The sequence below is a fragment of the Malaclemys terrapin genome, chromosome 2 (genome assembly GCF_027887155.1).
Source record: "Malaclemys terrapin pileata isolate rMalTer1 chromosome 2, rMalTer1.hap1, whole genome shotgun sequence".
Taxonomy (NCBI): domain Eukaryota; kingdom Metazoa; phylum Chordata; order Testudines; family Emydidae; genus Malaclemys; species Malaclemys terrapin.
This window is the reverse complement of record NC_071506.1, coordinates 116,261,990-116,283,468: the sequence shown is the minus strand read 5'-3', so window position 1 is coordinate 116,283,468 and position 21,479 is coordinate 116,261,990. Positions and strand designations below refer to the sequence as shown.

General features: G+C 46.7%; 1 protein-coding gene across 1 annotated transcript in view; it reads right to left on the bottom strand.

Moving 5' to 3' along the window:
• The window catches only part of F13A1 (coagulation factor XIII A chain), a 119,076-nt gene extending 101,781 nt beyond the window's left edge, over positions 1 to 17,295 (bottom strand). The window contains exon 1 of the mRNA XM_054017838.1: positions 17,276 to 17,295. The gene's annotated coding sequence lies outside the window, so the exon portion shown is untranslated. The remainder of the gene's footprint in view (positions 1 to 17,275) is intronic.
• Between the last annotated feature and the right edge of the window lie 4,184 nt (positions 17,296 to 21,479).

Genomic DNA, 21,479 nt, shown 5'->3' with positions numbered 1-21,479 from the left:
TCCCCCACACAGAGAGCTATTGCCTACAGTCCAGTAATGTAAATTAAGGATCAACCCTTCTGCTGGCATAACTCCACTGAAGTCATGCCTTGAGTTACAACTGTAGAGAATTTGGCAGTATTCCTACCCTAGCTCTTAACATAGCTAAGTACCTAATGGTAAAGAACTGGCGTCATCAGCCTGTTCAGCTGAAAATGGGAATTCCCCACTCCCTGGATGCAAATTGGAATTCTCAGCTCCTTGCTTTGCACCTTGTGTCATCATGTACACTGCATGCAATGTGGGTGTAAAATGCCAACTAGTCAGAATTCTCTGCCGACTTACATGAGCGGTGGTGGCTTTACGCCCACTTTGCACAGACGTAAATGACAACACAAGAGGAGACAGGATACAATCAGGGCCGAGGGTCTTTTAGTTTTATAAACTGCAACAGAATCCCCTTTCTCTGTCTCCCCCACATGAATAATGGGCATCATCCTAACAGTATTAGGAACCGGTACGTGCTGCCATTGCCTTGGGACAACAGAGGATTGTCTGGGGATGATTGCATTTGTTTCTAGTCTATGATTTCTGTATACTATGGCTCAAGATCCAGCATTTCAGTTCCCTGAATTGTGGCTGCTGCAGTGACATTACAAAAGCTGATATAAATATTGCTGATATGCCATGTCTATCAGGGGCCTGCAACACAAATAAAAAATTCAGCCCCCAGAGGAAGTCATGCACTTCCCCAAGTGGCTGTGGCGCTGTCAGAGCTGGGAGGAAAGCTTTCAGTCACAGAGGGTGAGCAAACGGACGGAGTGGCACAATCACATTCAATCCGTAGTGCTTAAACTCCTGGTGGTTGCAATACCCCTCTGTGCCCATTCCCATCTTTCAGGAGACCTCTGGGGAGCTTTCACAAGACTGGTAATGACACTGACAGCAGAGGACCACATTTGCAACAGCAGTGGGGCTTTGCATCCAGGGAGCGTAATGTTCTCTAGATTGCAATTTATTTATTTTGGGGAGAGTGATGCAAATTCATGCTTATGACAGCTCCAGATGGCAGGTGTTTTCTCCTTGCCGCGACTTCCTAGGAATGACTCTTCCTCACCTATTAGCCTGTACTGACCTTAATTTACCTTCCTGTGGAGCAGCAGCTGGATGGCTCAAATCTATTGACATCAGGGGTGACGCAGTAGGGTAAATGGAGAACAGAAAGCCCTGGTTTTCATTTACTGCCATTAAATGTAATTAATGATGCACTGTAAAGTCTGGTGATAGAGCACTCTTCTTTGTGAAGTTGTTACTCCACTGTAAACTGCTGGAAACCAATGAGTCAATGGCAGTTTCCCAGGAGCAGCCTTCACAGGCCTGATCCAAAGCCAGGTGAAGTCAATGTGACTTTTTTCCATACAGAGAAAGAATTTTTTCTTCATTTTTAAAGTTAAGCATGTGAGTAATCCTCTCCCATGCAGGGTAGGTCTACACTGCAAAGTAAGTCCAGGATTAGTAGAACTCATGTTAGCAGACCCTGGATTTGTTAATCTAGGGTTTGAGCATCTATATTCATTTGTAACCCCAGTTTAGGAATGGTTGAACCCTGGGTCCCAACGTGAGGCTCCAGCATTTACACTGCATTATGAAGGCCCAAGTCCAACCACCCATATCCCAAACTTCCTTGCGCCCTCCTAAAATGTGGCTGCTTTAGCCCTTTGTACATAGTGTAGCATGAGAAAACTTGACTATCCACCAAACTTGACTTTCCAGAGGACAAAGACAGTTGGCCCGGGGGATTGTGGGATGCTTTTGGTGGACTCCCAGAGCACAAATTCAGTGGGGCTGTTTGTACACTGCAAAGAAATAGAGCTTGGACTCTGAGTCCTGGCTTGACTTAAGCTCAGACCATCCACCCCAATGGGGACCTGGGTCTGAGCCCTGGGTTAACATGATTTGTGTGTAGATGGAAGAGGAGTTAGGCTTGAGTCTGAGTTCAGACCCTGGGCTTACACTACAGTGTAGACATACCCTTAAACACCTGCTTGAATCCCATTGATGTGCTTAGCTGACTCAGGGCCATAAAATGTACATGTCTGATGGAAAGATGGAAGCAACCTTTGCTGTAGCTATCTCTACACACTCCAACTATATTATGGAAGAGTCTAGTGAAACTGCTTCTTTGGCTTCTCCTGAGGACAGTTATCAAAGTGGGGGTTGACCATCTTCCTGTTCCAGCACTGACCAGCATCTTTGTACAGAGTAATTTATTAATTAAGGAAGTGTGCAGTTTAAGAAGGAGGTGCAAGGGTGAGTTGTAAACATCCCAATTGTAACATCTGAGATAGTTGGTTTGTTGACGGTTGTTGATCTGGAGGGTTGTTACGTTTTAGTCATGGGTATTTTTAGTAAAAGTCATGGATAGGTCATGGTTGACCTGTCCATGACTTTTACTATATACCCCTAACTAAAACTTGGGCCGGGGGGCTGCGGGTGTTGGGGTGGGAGGCGGGCGGCAGTGTGCAACCCGGGCCCCCGCTGAAGCTGGGAGGGGGGCGCGCAGCAGCACACAGCCTGGGATCCCCACTGGTGCTGGGGGGGAGGGTTGGCAGGGCTGGTAGGCACCCTACCCAACTCCAAGCGGCAGGTTCCTGTAGCTCCTGGGGCGGCTAGGGGGGCTCTGCACGCTGCTCCTGCCACAAGTGCCATCTCCATAGCTCCCATTGGCTGGGAACTGCAGCCAATGGGAGCTGTGGGGGCAGCACCTGTGGGCGTGATCAATGCGCGGAGCCCCCCTAGCCCCTCCACCTAGGAGCTGCAGGGATATACTGGTAGGAGCCGGGGAGCCACCCGCCCCCCACGTAAGCGCTACTATGCAGCTCAACCCTCTGCCCCTGCCCTGAGCCCCCTCCCACACACCCAAACTGCTGCTGCTGTCTCTGCAGAAAGTCACAGAATCCGTGACCTCTGTGACAAACATGCAGCCTTAGTCATAAGGAATTGAAAGGAGGTGCTGTTTCACTGTTGTGTAATTTTTTTTTAAACTATGAACTTTTGAATCATTATCCACATTTTTAACAGTTGTTTCATAATTATGGATGTGTGCAAGCTGCAGGCTTTGATTTTTACAAAGTCAGCAAGTTCTTTCCTGTTCCCACTGTAATCTTCTGCACTTTGGTTTGCGAAGGATAATCTAACAAATGTATCCTAAACTCTCCCCATGTACCTATTTCTCAAAACTGTGCTGCAGTGCTTCCACAAATTTATTGACAAAATACACAGTAGCATACAAACTACATCACCTTTATATGACGGGGTTATTACAATGAGTCAGTTGTTTGATTAACTGAAGTTCATTCCTTCACAAAGCTGTTTGTTTATGCTCCAACTCTCACGGTTGGCCCTGTATACTTTGGTGTTTTAAAAAAAGAATGCATTTTTCCTCTTACCCTTAGGTGCTCCTCTTTTCATCACCCACCTAGCTCTTTCTATATCATTTCTTCATCTAAAAGGCTGTCTCTGAGTTACCTGCAGATGGTACTTCAAATGCCCTCCCTCATCTCTTTGCTACAGTGATGCAGTGTTGCCCACTACACACAGCTGAGACAGAACAAAAACACATTCTTTATGGAGAAACAGGCAAACAGAACCCCTACGGGTGAGTATAAATGGTTTCGGTCAGGGCAGTTAGTTCATGGCACGGTCAGCACTTCTCCTGCGAACCTCCATTAAATGTGGTGCCCTAAATGGGCACTGATTGTATTAATTAGCCCATACTAATGACTTTGCATTTGCCTACACTTCCAGTAGTTTATGATTTCACTGTTCAGCATTTTTTGGCACACCTCTTCATTTTGAATCACCATTTCATTTAGAAAATGCTTCAAATCAACATTGTGTTTTGAAATCTTTATTTGAAATGACAATTGAAATGTTTCGTTCAACCCAAACAAAACTTTCTTTTTTGGTTCAGCAGGAAAAAAAATCAGTTTCGGTTTGAAACAAATCATTTTTTTTTTCAGATTTTTCAGTTTGGCCATCAAACTGAAAAATCAATTATTGACTCAGCTGTATAATAAGCCACCAAGATGTGTAAACAACAACCTCAGTAACTTAATAATCTCACTACTATAGCCCTTGTCCTTACAGTGCCCTGCTCCAGCCCTATTGTTTGTCACTATCTCTCATCATTTCTTGCCTAAAGTTTTAGGCCCCAATCCTAGGGTTACCATACGTCTGTATTTTCCTGGACATGTCCAGCTTTTTGGTTCTTAAATCGCCGTCTGGGAGGAATTTTTAAATATCTAAAAACATTTGGGATTTTGCCACATTGGTCGGAACGTCCTTTGTCCCGATATCAGGGACCACTCACCTCACCGCGCGCACCAAAGTCCCGGGGCTCGCTGGCGGCGCTTCCTGGGACAGCTCCCGGCGCCCGCCTGCCGGCAGTGTGGGCAGCCCCTAGGCACAGAGGCCGAGGGGGTCTCCGCATGCTGCACCGGCTCCCTCCTGCCCAATCAGAGCTGCAGGGGCGGGGCTTGCAGGCGCTGGCAGCGGGCAGAGAGCCCTCCGCCCCCCCACCCGACCCTAGGAGCCAGAGGGACCTGCTGGATGCTTCCTGGGAGCCGCCCCAGATAAGCACCGCTGGGACTCCCCACCTCGCCCCCCCGGCAGGTCCCTCTGGCTCTTAGGGTCGGGTCAGGGGGGTGGTGGGCGGAGGGCTCTCTGTGCGCTGCTGGCGCCTGCAAGCCCCACTCTGCGGCGCTGGCAGCTCCCATTGGTGATTTTCCCAGCCAATGGGAGCCACAGAACTCACGCCTGTGGCGGGCGCAGCACGTGGAGACCCCTCGGCTGCCCCTGATCCTAGGAGCCAGAGGGACCTGTGACAGGAGAGGTGAGTAGGCGAGTGGGGCAGGGTGAAGAGGCAAGCGATGAGCCAGCAGCGGGTGGAGGGGTGAGTAGGCGAGCGGGGGGGTGGGTGGTGAAAAGGTGAGCAGCGAGGGAGCCAGTGGCTGGCTGGCTGGCGGGCAGGTGAGGAGGCAAGTGGAGAGCAGGGAGGATGAAGAGGCGAGCAGCGAGCCAGTGGCGGGTGGGGGTGGGCGGTGAAGAGGCGAGTGGCAAGGGAGCCAGCAGCAGGCAGGAGGGTGAGGAGGCCACATAATTTTTTCTTATATATACTCAATATAGACGACATGTAGTGGACAGAATATATAACAGTATAATAACACATTAATACAACACGAGTTGGTAGCTACTGGTGTAAATACCATTCTCCCTCCCCCCGCCCCAGAGTAGTGTCCTCTTTTTTGAATGTTCAAATATGGTAACCCTACCCAATCTGGCAATTGAACCCACCAGCATGGATACATGCCCAAATGTGGATTCCCCCCATTGACTTCAACAGGACTCTTTCCAGGCACAGAGTTCCATGCTGAAAGTCTGTTTCTCAACTGTAAACTCAGTATTAATTTTGTGAACTTTCACTGATACTATTTATCATAAATGCAATTTTTAACTATTTTCATTTTAAGCCATTTTATCCCATACGCGTAGGAGTACCCTTATATTTCTTTCCAAAATGTTATTGTTTTGTTTTTATTATTTCAACAATACGTTAGAAAGTCGTCAGGAAAACATCATTGTATTAATTATGTGAGCAAAGTAGGAAAGGCAACTGACATATCTTTTCCTAAAGTTCCCTTCAGTTGTTTCACATACCTCTGTATTGTTCTTCCAGACTCAAGAACATTGGCTGGTGGCTCAGCATACACAAAAGTAAGGATCATCAAATGCATGGATAAACATGATAAACATGGGTTGGATGTTATGTTTGCTTGCATCTTCACCAGGTGCTCCAGTAAATGAAGGTGACTTATCTGTAACCAGAGTTCTTCGAGATGGGCTCTGCATAGTCACACTCCTGGGGTCCTCCAACCAGTACAGGCTAGATGGTAGAACCTTAGCTAGCAGTGCTTGTTGGCGCACTCAGGTACCCATCCCACCTCTTCCCTCAGCAAACATTCTGAGGCTGGAGGTATAAAGCAGCATGGGGCTGTGGTCACCTTAGTCGCTTCCCTCCTGATCCCACGTCCTTTGTAGTGTTTAGGATCCAAGGAAGAGGGGAAGGTGGATGGGGACCATGAATATGCAGAGTCTGTCTTGAAGAACTCCAGGTAACAGGTAAGTAACCTTCATGTCTTCTTCAAGTGACCTCTCCATATTGCCACTCCTGGCAGAGATTGGCTAGCAGTACACCTATCCTAGGAAGGTGGTCTGTGAAGTCCTAATATAATAAAGATTGGAGAACTGCTTTACCAAATTGTGCATCTGATCTAGACTCTAAATCTAAAGAGCAGTGTTTGGTAAAAGCACAAATGGAGCTCCATGTAACTGCTCTACAAATCTCAACTAGCAGAATGTCTGCTGAATGCCATAGTGGCTTCCTTTGCTCTAGCAGAATGAGATCTCATTGTTTGCAGGGAGCAGAGACTAATATGCCTTCTGTATCCAAAAGGATAACTCGTTTAGACAATGTTTGTGTAGCGATAACCAGACCTTTCCTTCTCTCTGTGTAACAAATGAAAAGGTTGGGCGATAATCTAAACTGTTGGATTCTCTCTAACTAATAGAGTAAAGCTCTCATCATCAAGCATGTGTACTTGGGTCTTTCCCATATGACTACGTGGTTTAGGAAAGAATACCAGTAAATTAACTGTTTGATTAATATGGAATTTAGAAACTACCTTAGGTAAGAATTTAGGATGAGAGTGTAGCACTACTTTGTCTTTATGGAAGATAGTAAACATTGGTTCAGACATTAGTGCTTGTAGCTCATTTATTCTCCTTGCTGAGGGGATAGCTATGAGAAATGTCATCTTAATGGATAAGTGGAATAGCATAAATACCTCCAAAGGGTGTTGCATATATATTGAGTAAGCACTATATTTAGATCCCAGGATGATACAGGACATTTAAGTGGTGGATAGAACGTAAGCTCTCTTAAGAATTTCATTACTATATCCTGAACAAACCCTGGTTTATTATCAACAGGGACATGGTGTGCAGAAATAGCTGAGAGATGAACCCTTCTGGACGACAATGAGAAACCAGACATTTTAAGATGGAGCAAATACTCTAAAATATACTAAATAGCTGCTGTATAGGGATCTACATATTACTACTGTTTGCCCATAATAAAAATATTTTCTGTTTATGTGCATAACATCTCCATGTGGATTCTAAGGAACAGGACTATTTCAAGTGTCTCAAAGTCCTATTGCCCATGTTGTTTGGTGAAGTGACTGAGAATCCAGGTGAGAACTCTGTCCCTTGCTGTTGTGACAGTAAGTCTGGGGATAGTGACAGGAGTCTGTATACTTCCCTAGACAGGTGAATGTCCAGATACCACTCTTGCTGGATCTAAACTGGGATTATTAAAATTATCTCAGCTCTATCCTGTTTTATTTTTTTCATCACCTTCAGAATGAGAAGGAAAGGTAGAAATGTATGTAGGAGATCCTGTCCCTAGTCTATCAGAAATGTGTCTGAGATAGATCCCTTGTCTCTCCCTGCCCTTGAGCAGAATCTTAAACATGTCTCATTGGTTTTAGATGCAAAGAGGTCGATGGTTGGTTGTCCCCACAATTTGAAGTTTTCTTTCACCACAGTAGTTTTCGTGCATTTGCAAAGGTTTTCAGATTAGATGATCCACAAGAATGTTACTTTTTCCTTCTAGATGAATGGCCACCAGGTAAATATCATCGCTATACACCAATCCTAAAGGCCTATTCCTCCTTGCATAACTGAGGGGAATGAGCAACCCCTGCTCATTCAGATAGTATGGCAGTTCGATTGTCTATTGCTACCTGAACTGTAATGGATTTGTGGCAAAAATGACTTTAGAGCCTCTCTGATGGCTCTCATTTCCAGTACGTTAATATGCATCTTCCTCTCTGAGGGAGGCCGATGACCTCTTATTGTGACACTGTTGCTGACATGGACACCCCAACCTAGACTGGATGCATCCAAAGTGACTATTATTGAAGGTATCAGAGAATGAAAAGGTATCCCCACCATAACATTCTGATATAGTGTATACCACTATTAGTGTTCATAACGCTTCCCAGGAACCACCAATTTTTGACACATGCTGTATATGCAGGGTCTGTAATTGCTTGCTAGCCATTGCTGTACAACTTTCATTTGTTGTTGAGCATAAGGAGCCACAGACACAGTGAGGCTTTGAGACCCAGTAGTCTGCAGGAGAAGATTATCTGCTCCAGGGATTGTGGAAGTAGAGATATCACCCACTTTATTTTTACCTCTCTCTCTTGTGGGAAAAAAAGCTCGGCTGCTATCAAGTCCAATGTAGCCCTTATGAATACAGTCGTCTGAGTGGGTTCCAGGAGCAACTTTTCCCAGTTTATTCACAAGCCCAGATTGACAAAGAGGGAGCATATTTGCATTATCACTGATAATAACATCTCTCTGAGTGATGCATTCGACTAGTCAATCATGTAGATAAGCACAGATGAAGGTCCCTTGCTTCCTCAGATATGCAGCAACTACAGAGAGGTACTTTGTAAAAACCCGCAGGGCAGTAGAAAGACCAAAGGGGAGGACCTTGTATGGAAAGTGGTCCTTTCCCATCATGAAATGTAGGTATTTTTGATGGGGAGGTCTTATTGAAATATGAAAATATGCATCCTTCAGATCCAGAGTTGCAAACAAGCCCTGTATAGAAAAGAAAGGGATTATGAATGATAGACACAACATGCAGAGCTGAAACTTGCTGATTAATGAATTTAGTTTCCTGAAAACTAAAATGAGATGAAAACTCCCATCCTTTCTTGGTATTAGGAAGTATCTTTAAATAAAATCCTTTCCCTCTGTACTCACGTGGAATTTCCTCTATAGCCCCTGTTCTTATAACAGGCTCTCGTGAGATGGGTCCTTGAAGAGGGATGGTAGCGGGGGTTGGAAGGAGGAAGGTTTTGAATTTGGATAGAGTATACACTGAGAACAATTTCTAGAATCCACTTGTCTGATATTATAGATTGCCAGTGGTGACAGAACTGGAACGGGTGGTCCCCAAGTGGAATAGGACTGGTGTAGCGGATGGTTACCCTGCTCCTGCCCTGAAGGGCTTAAAACAGCCCTGGGAGAGGGCTGTGGCAGGGAAAGCAGCTAATAGGCTGATTGGGGAAGCAGCCGAAGCTGGGCCACGCCCCAATCAGGCCTAACTTGCCCTATATAAGAGGCTGGGAGCCAGGAGCTCAGCAGACTCCCTCTAGCTTCTGAGAGGGAGGGACCTGGCTGCAGGGACCTGAGCAGAATACCTGAGTGGAGCAGGGCAGAGGAGCTCGGGAGCTCCAGCCTGGAAAGCCCCAGGCTGCAGCCTAGCAGAAGGCCAATGGGTACTGGGGGTTGCAGAGGTCAGCCTGGGGTAGTCAAAGGCAGCAGGTCCAAACCCAACCTTGCCGGTGATGAGTAGGCTGATACTGCAGTCTGCCCCAGGGCGCAGAGGCTAGACAATGACTGGCAGTAGCCTTATACTAAGGCGAGGTGGGGATAGTGGGTGGGGGTTCCCCGGGGAGGGGAGACCCCGAGACTGAGGCGTGTACGGCCAGGGGGCAGCACCCCAGATAAAAGGGCACCGGGGTCCTGGGAGGGACACGGGGGCCAAGCAACAGCGGGGCACCGGCCTGCAGAGGGCGCTCCGGAGGCTGGATGAACTAATTCCCAGAGACAACCAGCAGGAGGTGCTGCAGGGGTGAGTCCTGCACCGTCACAACTGGATTGTATCTCTCTGTCCTCATGTCAAATGTGAGCCTGTAGTTGAGGTCCAGAAGATGATGTGGTTGATGATTTTCTCCTACTATGGAGTTTAAAGAGTTTCTCTTCAATTACTGTTGCTGAGAAGGATTATGGTGCTGATAGTAATGCCACCTTTGATAAAAATAGGCTGAGGAGGAAGAAAGAGGGTATTGTCTTTGATCCCTAAATACAGGTGCTCCAAAGCTCCTTCTGACAGACTGGAAAAACCATTAAGGACATTGCCATAGATTTAGTATTCTTTGTGCATTCTAGAATCATATCTGTCTTTGAGCTAATTAGCCTGCTGCGTCTCAAATGGGAGATCCTTAGTTTGCATCCTGGTCTCTGGTGGAAGTCCTGCTGAACTCAGCCATGTGAGGCATCTCAAAGATATGGCTGAGGCCACAGTTCTGGTGGAAGTGTCCAAAGAGTCAAAGGATGCTCTTAATCCATGTTTGGCAACATTGTGCCCTTTCCCCCAAGATTGCATTTGCTTGTTTCCTCAGGTCATCTTGGAAATTCTTTATAAATGTTGCCATTTTTCTTCAGGGAGGGTACTGTTAGCATGCCATAACTGCCTAATAGTTTGATACTTTTATGTCAAGAGTAGCTGACAAAAAGATTTTTTCTTCCCCATAATCCAGTCTTTTACCTTCCTTGTCAGCTGGTGTAGAATGAAATTGTTCCTCCTTTGATCTCTGAAGTGCAGTTTCTACCACCATTGGATTGGAGAGTTCAAAGATCCTGCTGGCCTCTAGCCATATTAATGGTCCTCCTCTGGAGAAAAGGAGGCTGGAAGAGATATGAATCTCACCTCTACCCCTCCACTCCAAACCCATTGGAATCGCCAAATAAAAATGTTCCACCTATCTCATTTATTCAACCACGACTTCTGATTTCTCGGATACTGTCAGAACCAAGAATGGATCCACAATTGGACACTGAACCAGAACCGGGGTACTTAACCACAAGTACGAACTTTCTTCCAGACAAGGATATGCTCAAGATCTAGACACACCAGGTTTTACAACCAGAGCTAAATATGGGATTTTGGTCGAATGGCAAGCTTCACCATGGGTAAGCCTTCCCCAGTGCAATACCAAGACTGTCCCTTTTATTTGAGGAAGTCTTCCCCAGCATGGCTCCAAGAAGGATTCCAGCCCTCAGATCCAAAGAAAATGGATCTGGTGCTACAACACAGAGAAGAGACCGGTCCCCGATGACTGTGCAATACACTTTACTGAGAGAGAAGGAACAAATACACAACCTCAGGAGTCTGATCTGAACTGAGGAGAAGTAACATCAACAGAGGAAAGTGTAGGGGTGACATCAGGTTCTTCTCCTTGTAGCGGGGCGGCCTGGCTTCCAGGCGCCCCAGGAAGGGATGAGCCAGAAAAGCCGCCAGAGTGGGCAGAGCCACCGCGGCCTGTCCCCACCCCCCGGAAGTCAAGGGGCAGGACAGGAAGTATAAAGGCCAGGCCCCAGCGCTCAGTAGCTGGCCGGCAGCGGGAGAGGACAGACGCTGGTGCCCGAGCTCCCGCGGACCTGAGCCTGCCGAGAGCCCGGTACCCTGAGGAGGACTGGCCGAGCCTGCCGAGAGCCCGGTACCCTGAGGAGGACTGGCCGAGCCTGCCGAGAGCCCGGTACCCTGAGGAGGACTGGCCGAGCCTGCCGAGAGCCCGGTACCCTGAGGAGGACTGGCCGAGCCTGCCGAGAGCCCGGTACCCTGAGGAGCAGTCTGAGCTTCCCCCCGCCGAGGGCCCAGAGGGAGTGACAGACCTACCTGGTGCTCGGGGCCCGGAGGAGCCCATGATCTGTGACCCAGCAGACGGAACTCAGGAGGAGCAGGTACCCATGGAGGAGGAGATGGGAAGTGGCCCGGGGATAGCAGACCCCGAACCCATGTCAGTGTGTTGCGGTCAGGATCCCCACTGACTGCGCGGCAGACGGACTGCTGCGGATAGGGCCCCGGGCTGGAACACAGTGGAGTGGGCGGGCCTGTGTTCCCCCCTGCCACCCCGCGCCGGGTGGCAGTCTCTCCTCCTCCTTGTCCAAGGGGCCTGGGCCCGTGACAGACTATCCGTTGGCTGCCCTGCCCTGACCTAGGGCCTGGGCTAACCCAAACTGACCCAGCCCCTGCTACAAGGCCTGGGCCTCTGACTGACTATTGGTTTGCTGCCCCGCCCTGACCCAGGGCCGGAGCTGTTAATTGTCTGCTCAGCCCCTGCACAAAGGGCCTGAGCTCAGAACTGTTAATTGTCTGCTCAGCCCCTGCACAAAGGGCCTGAGCTCAGAACTGTTAATTGTCTGCTCAGCCCCTGCACAAAGGGCCTGAGCTCAGAACTGTTAATTGTCTGCTCAGCCCCTGCACAAAGGGCCTGAGCTCAGAACTGTTAATTGTCTGCTCAGCCCCTGCACAAAGGGCCTGAGCTCAGAACTGTTAATTGTCTGCTCAGCCCCTGCCCAAAGGGCCTGAGCTCAGAACTGTTAATTGTCTGCTCAGCCCCTGCCCAAAGGGCCTGAGCTCAGAACTGTTAATTGTCTGCTCAGCCCCTGCCCAAAGGGCCTGAGCTCAGAACTGTTAATTGTCTGCTCAGCCCCTGCCCAAAGGGCCTGAGCTCAGAACTGTTAATTGTCTGCTCAGCCCCTGCACAAAGGGCCTGAGCTCAGAACTGTTATTCGCTTTGTAGCGGGGCGGCCTGGCTTCCAGGCGCCCCAGGAAGGGACGAGCCCCACCCCGGAACTACTACACTCCTCCATAAGATGCTATACTATTCCATAAGATAGTGGATAGAACATCACAAATACTGAACATTCCTTCAGTGTCCATAGAAAAAGCAGTGTGCCCAATATTAGTCATTCTTGGGACATCCAGGAGGCTTCTTTCTTACTGTACAGCCACACTGAAATAAAAATCCCGCAGCACTGAGTCTCAGAGCCTGAGTCAATTGGCTCGGGCTCACAGGGGTTGGGCTGTGGGGCTAAAAATAGAGGTGTAGATGTTCGGGCTCGGGATGGATTCTGGGCTCTGAGACTCACCCCCCTCACAGTGTTTCAGAATCCGGGCTCCAGCCCAGTCTGAATGTCTACACAGCAATTTTTAGCCCTGCAGCCTGAGCCCTGAAAGCCCAAGTCTGCGCACCTGGGCCTGCCACGGCTGTGCCGAAGGCATTTTATTGCAGTGTAGATGTAACCTTATAATCTTGCTGGACTTTTGCAACCAGCAAAATCATTGTGGTTGGCACCATCTGAAGTGGTGGAGATGGATCTGGGTGATGATATCATCTCTATCTATTGGTGCCAACCCTCAGATATGAGGTGGGTGGATCCTTCCTCTTAGGCTGGGAGGTTGGCTCCTCGCATTTAGCTTTTGGATCCAGTAACTTAGATTCCAAAGCAACTGGACCCAAGATATGACTCTTGCCAGGGAATCCTTTCCAATCTCGTTTCTTAGATAAGCCAATCCACAAGAAAAAAAAAGTTCTTGGATCAGACCTGACAGCCATGTATTTGAAGGAAAACGAATTAGCTGAATTTTTATGCTTGCTATGAATTGTTCACCTAACTACAGCTAACAACATGGCAGCACAAACAGGCCCAGTGGCCAACTAGTGCTATCCTCAAATGCTGAATTCATGGCTGTCAGGTTTCACACTTCTAAGCTCTTTCTACTGATTTCAAAAGTAAATATATAATTAGCCATGCATGCTACTTGTAATGCAAATGTTTCAAGCACTTCTTTCAGAAATATGCACAACAAAAATGAGAGCTTTGTGGGCACTGACAATATCAAATCCTTGGAAAGGGTATAAAGGCCATTTTTTGTTCTCAGTAAAACATAGCTCTTCTGAAGATGCCTTAAATACATGGAGGGAAACATCTGGAATAATCAAAATGATGGTCTAAACCTAGTATCAGAGGGGTAGCCGTGTTAGTCTGTATCCACAAAAACAATGAGGAGTCCGGTGGCACCTTAAAGAGTAACAGATTTATTTGGGCATAAGCTTTCGTGGGTAAAAAACTCACTTCTTCAGATGCATGGAGTCACCAAGATATCTTAACAGTCTTCACACCTGAGAGCTCTGAAAATATTACACATTTTCAGGACTGTAAACATTCCAAAAAAAAGACGTGATCTAGCTGCTATAACACTGTCTTAATTATATACAGTGCTTAGCACTGGCTTTACAGCATATGAGTCATGGTATAAGCTTGTACTCTGCTGCTCGGCTAAACCCCACAGTAATTAGAAATCTCTGCAGTGAATACTCAGAAAACCACACCTTGCTATACTCCCAGTTCATGTCTGTTGGATTCATTAGGGGACAGAGGGTTGAAGGGTGCTACAACAGGATGAAGGGAATTGTGTTGGAAAATAAGAGCTCGGAATTAGTAAGAACATATAGTAGAAATGTCTTGAAATCTTGTGCTTCTATAGTCGCATTCATTTAAATTTACTTAGACGCTGGAAATAAATAGCTGTTTTCTTGTTGTTGTTGTTGTTGTTTTAAGAGAGTTTACTTCTAAATATAAAGGGGTGGTTTCCTCTAAAGCTTAAATCTTCCACTGTTTGTTAAGGCTTTTAGACACTTATGAACAGGCAATTGAAAGAACTGTGCAATCGTCTCCACATCACAGAATCTTGTTCTTAAAAAAACCCTCACTTGTGAGCAAACGTTTTTTAATTGTATGGAGCATTTTAGCGGTGGATTCCCAGACAACGTGGCACAGGCTGCTTGCCATCTCTTCATCTTATGTCACACTGTATGTTGAGCTCAGTGAAATTAAGGGATGATAATAAGCACCAGATGCCTGATTTCCCCCATGCCCCAAAGGATACTAGTCATTCTCACTGAAGACAATGGAGATGACTTGTGTTCTGTGGGGGGGGAGAACAAGGCCCCAGGTAGGCAACACTGCAAATAATTCTATTTTTTCCATTGTGAGTAGTCCAGATACGCTCTGGAAATCCAGCGCTTTCCAAAGAGTCTATTTTAAGAAGTACAATTGATCCCCAACTACATGTGCCTCAACTGATCGAATATATCTGAAAGACTGCACACGTGCCTTGTTCATAAACGCCTAGGAAACGAGCTCATTCCCAAATGTATGTATGGGGAATAACTATTATTAAAGGGCTTTCTGTGGCAGATGGACTGGGGGAAGCAGGAAGGTTTCTAGTTATGGAGGGGGGCTGAGAGAATTAATTCCCACCACACCTGCCCCTCTCCAATCTGGAACTCCTTCCCTCTATGCATCCTTCTAACATAACTCCCCTGTGCCCACCAGGCAAATTCCTAATAATCTTGTTGGCCAGCAAAAAGCAAGATGGGATTAGACTGGGAGCTGAAAGTAGGGATGAGGAACAAGCAGCATGGAGATTTCTTTGGAGAGGGAAGAACAGGTGGGAGGGGTGCTAGCAGAGGAAAGGGCGCTCATGCAAACACAAATGGCAGCCCTTCTTCTGGTACTTAATGGGGACAGGATAGTAGATTCATGCTAGATGCCTCATTTGGGGACAGATCTCTGCAGTCTAGAGAAATGAGCTCACAGCTGGGAGTCAGGAAATGTGGATTCTATGCACATCTTCCAGTAACTTGTATAACCTTGGATGAATCAATTAATCTCTCAATGCCTCCATTCCTTTACCTGTCCAAAGTGAATTAATAATGCTTTGCAACTTTTGTAAACAGCACTGAGATCTCTGAACAAAAAGCATTATCGGGCAGATATTGAAAGGTATGTTGGTGCCTAAGGATGCAGATAGGAGCCTAGTTGGATTTTTAAAAGTGCGTAGGCACATAACTCTCATTGGTGGGCACTAGGCACTTTTGAAAATCCTGCTAGTCACTCATCTGTATCTTTAGGCACCTAATACCTTTGAAAATCTGGTCCTATGTAAATGAAAAGTATAATATGCATTAAAAGTTTCTAACCACGGTAAACATCCATATAACAAAGGTCTTACTACAGTGTTTCAGAAAGGCTCTTGATTGATTGAAAGAAATACAAATCATTTATGATATAATAATGTGTTGTTAATTTCAATGAGCATGTTAGCAGACAAGAAAGACACTATTAATTCTGAAGATGTGTATTTCATTGGAGAGTTATTACCTGCATGTGTCATTTAAACGGAAATTTTTTTGATGAGTTAACACTTCTGTAATCAAATATCAGTGCACTGTTATACTACAGTATGTTTTTAATTAGCAGTTGGTATTTATTTAAAATACAATAACTGTCTTATTAAATCAAAATGAAATGCAGATGAGGGAATTTTAATGTAAAGTATCATCCAGAGAACACTATGAGTAATGATGCTTGAATTCTACTGTTGCGAAACAGCATCTATCCAGACTAAAAGCAAACAAAACCAAACTCTTTGCTCACAGAATCATATCTTTTAGTTTTTACCAAGAACAAATGAAATAAGGGACCAAGCTACATTAAAGATCAAATTCAGTCTGTGAACCTCCATGACAGCTGTGCTTCTCTGGGTTAATGCAGATCACGAAGCCCCTGGACTAAGTGCATGAGAGCTGAGGACAAAGCATTCTCTGTTGAGGGGATCTGGTTATGGAAGAAACTCCCAGAGGAAATCAGGTGAATGCAGAGTCTAACTATCTTTAGGAAACATTGCAAAACCTTCCTCTTTGAGAAAGCCTTTCACCATCAGGATGACAACCACACAGAGCCATAACTTGCTATATTTGCGCCCGAGGCAAGAATATAAAATTGTGCCCCCCCCCCTCTGGCTTTGCCACTACCCCCCTTGGCTCCTCCGGCCACGCCCCCCCTTGGCTCCTCCAGGCGTGCAGCAACCATGCTGCGACCCCCCCCATGCTCTTCCGGCCACGCCCCCCCCCCCCAGCTCCTCCCGACACGTCACGGCCATGCTGCGCCCTGCCCCCGTTCCTCCAGCCGCGCTGCAGCCCCTTGGCTCCTCCAGCCACGCTGCAGCCATGCTGCGCCCCCCCTCGCTGCTCCAGCCGCGCCGCCCTCCCTTGGCTACTCCGGGCGCACCACGGCCATGCTGCACCCTCCCCCCCACGCTCCTCCGGCTGTGCCCCCCTTTGGCTCCTCCGGCCACACTGCGGCCATGCCACGCTGCCCCCCCCTTGGCTTCTCCGGCCGCGCCACCCCCCCCTTGGATCCTCCGGCCATGCTGCAGCCATGCTGCGCCCCCTCCTCGCTGCTCCAGCCGCACCGCCCCCCCTCTTGGCTCCTCCAGCCACACTGCGGCCATGCCACGCTGCCCCCTGTTGGCTCCTCCACCCGTGCCCCCTTTTGGCTCCTCCAGCCACGCTGCCCCCCCCTTGGCTCCTCCAGCCACGCTGCGGCCATGCTGCACCCCCCCTCGCTGTTCCGGTTGCACCGCCCCCACTCCTCCAGCCGTACCGCCCCCTTCGTGCCTCGCTCCTCCGGCTGTGCCGTACTGCCCCCCGCTCTGGCTGCACCACCACCCCCTCGTGCCTACCTCCTTTGGCTGCACCGCGGCAGTGCCGCGGCAGTGCCAGCTCCCTCCCCTTGCTTTTTTTTTTGCTTGGGGCGGCGGCAAAAATGTTAGAGCCAGCCCTGCGCTCCCCGCCCCAGCTCACCTCTGTTCCGCCTCTGCCTCCCTGGGCCTGAGCGTGCCGCCAGTTGCTTCTCTGTGCTCCCAGGCTTCCCGCGCAAACAGCTGATTTGCAGGAAGCGGGGGGGGGGGCGGAGAAGCAGAGCGGGGTGAAGCGTTCAGGGGAGGAGGCGGAGACGGAGCAGAGGTGAGCCCTTGCTCCCCTCCCCTTTGTGCGCCCAAGGCAAGTGCCTCACTCGCCTCGCCCTTGTTACAGCACTGCACCCACAATACTGTTATCCCTTTCTACCCAAAAGCCCTCAACTGAGCCCCCACCCAAAAGAGAAGAAAGTAAATTAATCAGATCTAAAATATAAAAAACCCAAACACCCTATCCCAACCAAGTTTTGACCCCCAAAAGGGAGCAGTGCCAGAGACTCCATGAAGTCCACTAGGGATATTGCTATTGATTTTACACTAAAGGAGCACAGAAACTGTGGTGTTGGATGGCAGAATAGAACCCTAAGATAAATAAGACAGAATAAAAGATTCCCCCACAAAAGTTGTCGTACATATCTGAGTGCAGCATTAGCGCTACTAAATGCTTTATCGACAACTTAAAAAGTAGGGTTCACAAAAGAGCTATCTCAGTGATTAGACAGGGCAGCAAAGAGCTAAAAGTCAGTTATGGGCCCCCCGCAAACTTGAAGAGATTTTATGAAAAATATATGTGTGGCAGAAGCGAGGGCGTATGACCCACCGTTGTTAAAGATGGGTGATAAACTCTGAGTTCTAGCAGCACGGTGAAGTTGACTGAAAGAAGCTGGTGGCTGCTGTTAGATCTTGGTTAACAATGGGTTCGCAGATACATTTTGTGAACAAACACCAGAGAGCGGGAGAAAGAGAGAGAGGCTAAATTCTGCTCTCTGCTATCCTGTTTTGAAAGCAGAGGAAGTGGGGGTCTGTCCACTACAAATCTCCACTCTCTTTTCCTCCCTTCCCCAGGGGTGTTGGGAGGTGAGGGTCCTCAGCAGCTCGTAGAATTGGGCCCATGAACAGGAGCATGGTGTACCCTATCTGCTGCTTATTCATTAGCCAGCCCTCTCGTCTATCACTCTCTTCAGCCCTATGGAGAGGATCCAGGGAAGAGAGGATTCTCAGCACCAATGTGGGTCACACTTTAGAGGCACAGCAAGGTCTGCTCCATAACACTCCCTTCTGAGATCCCACTTGGGCATTGTGTCTCCTCCAGCTTCCTGCACCAGCCACAGTTGGCTTTGGTCTCTTACTATTATTATTTATTTATTTGTGCCACAGTAATGCCTAGATATGCAAACCAAGACTGCGGCCCGGCTCTGCTAGGTGCTGCACAACCAGATAGTAAGGGATAGTCCATGTACTAAAAGATTTACAATCTGAGTAGAAAAGGCAGACAATAGGAGGGAGAGAGGAAGTATAATTATCTCCATTTTACAGATGTGCAACTGTGGCTCAGAGAGAGAGTTTAAGTGACCTGCCCAAGGTGGAAATGAGCCCTAATCTGTTGAATCCCAGTCCAGTACTTCAATCACAAAGCCATCCTTTCTTTCATTGTGTGCCCCTTCTTTGAAGAAATGAATAAGACACTACAAGCCATTTCTAGGAAGTTGCCACTGCTGTTATCTCAACATCTGAATCCTAGATTTACATATCTGAAAGAAAAATACAATCAACCCATTAGCCTTCCAGATTAGGATAGTAAAACCAAAATGGTCATGGACATTGAGTTAAATCTGGGGAAAGAAATTGAAGGAAAATGTCATATAGGTTAGCAACCCCCAAAAGCATGTAAATAACTGCACTGCAATGTTCTATATAATAGGACATGCCTGGTCCCAGTTTTGGAGGAAAGGTGTGCCAAACAATGTACTGTTTCTGGAGGTTTGAAGGTTTCTCTGTCATATCAAAGCAAATCTTTTTGAAAGACCTCATATACAGCTTGTTTTATTTTCACTATATTTAGAGCAAAAGATGTACTTTCAGTCCAGATGAGTTGTATTTCAGATGAAGGAAAACAATATAGCAACTAAGGCCCTAAAGTTATGAGTTCTTACTATTTAAGAATTGCCCTAGCACTAAGGCCTTTTAGAAAAGATAGAACATTGGGCTAAGAGAATAAAAACCCAAGATCAAACAGCAAATTTCTTCAATAGTCGGAGGGAACTCAGAGTGGCTGCAGACTCTCGCAAGAGTGTACCACCGGTGCAGATAAAGAGACTTCTCCCTATTGCCTGTCTGTGAATTAATTAATTAAACATTAAATGAATATGGAATATAAATATTATATGATGTGCCAGATACAGCATTAATATAGGGAACTTGCTGGAATCTAACATTATTCTTAAAATGGGCATAAAATGGAAGTCAACTGGACAATCCTGTTAAGAAAGAAAGGGCTTGTGTTCATATTGATTTCTTTTAGTTTAAGTGGTAAAGTGAAGAAGGCTAATGTTTGCAATCAAGCATGCTTATGCTATCAAGTTAGTGAAATACACCTGTGCTGAAAGAGGCAGTAAACAGAACTGAAACCAAATAGTGTGTGTATAAGGACACTTGATCACAGAATGGAATAATCAGAAATGTTACTGTTTGATTAATAATGCCCAGACTGAGCTCAGCCATATATACCAAAGTCCACCATTGTTGTTAAAATGTGGAGAACAGAAATGGAAAATTTATACAGCTGTTCCGGTGTACTGGAGAACAGCAGCTCTTTAAGTGACTTTGCGTTGTATAATGGACTGTTAAAACAAGTTTAAGGAGCATCAGAGACTATGGAGGGACTTTGTATATATTACATGAACTTTCAACTGGACATTTCAGCAGCTAGCAGAGTGTTGATGAAGAATCTGCAACTTGTGCATGCATAACTGCAAAGCTGGCCCAGGGATGCACCACAAAAGGGCCACGGAAAGCGGTTTGCAGAGGTAAGTTGCTGACTGGATCAAACCAGCCAGCGTTCAAGGTATGTCCCAAGATTGTTGCATCAATAGATATGGCCTACTTTGTCTTACACAAGCTGGTGAGACAAGATGTGCTCCCAAAAGCCAAAGACACCTGGAAGGGAGAATACTGAGGTCCTCGGCCTGCCACCCAGGAGTCCTCCTGGTGACATCAAGTGCCTATCTCAGAGACACACCTTTAACTGTCTCTTCCTATTTTCCAACAATACAGGGTGCCCACTAGCACACCAAGAAAAGAGTATAGTTGTGTCCATCCTTCGCTCCCCCTGTGTTTGCAGCATCAACTCCTGTTGTGAACAATAACAAAGCTGTAAGCTGACAGCTGAGCAAAGATCTGGTGATAAGTAACACACAGACTTTTTCTTGGGTGATGACTCAAATCTGTCAATTGACCATTTTCTGAAACTGGGTATCTAATTAATAAGGAAGTGTACATGCTTTTGCATGTGTGTTAAAGATTGTCACAGAGTTATAGTGTGTGTCAGTGTTTTGTAACAGGTTCCAATCAAGATTGTTGTAAGATAACTTTGAAACTGAACTCGGATTGTGGGACACTGTACATGTGTCTACCATAATTAATGGTTTCATACAGCCTTTCAGCTTCTAGGTGCATACGAACATAAAACAGATCAAGTGTACAAGCCTCTTGAACTGCACTCAGTCTATACAGTCTGTCATAAATGTAGGAGTTTTAGGTAGTTGGGAGCATTAATCAGATCCTGGGGCTAATATCATTCATCAGGAAATAGGTAACAAGGGTTGACTACTAAAGGTCCATTGGGAAGGAGACCTTGGTGAATTGGCATGTAAGTAATTGATCAAATTATCTTGTGATTTAGCTTTGGATTGTTTTTTCTTTGCAGCTTGGATAACCAACTGGCACATGTGAGGCCATATTCTGAGGGACTCAGTGAAAAATTTTAAACAAAGTCACCTTCCCAAGACCCGAGATCGAGTATAAGTGTTGTTTTCTATTGTGGTTGTATGATTAGATTCCAAAAACCTGAATGATTATATCAACCAACTTTCTAGCTGGTTCAATACTATTTTTGCCTTCTTATAGCCTACACTACTAGTTGCTGTTGTTAAGGATAGTTAATAAAACTTAATATAACTAAATTAAACTC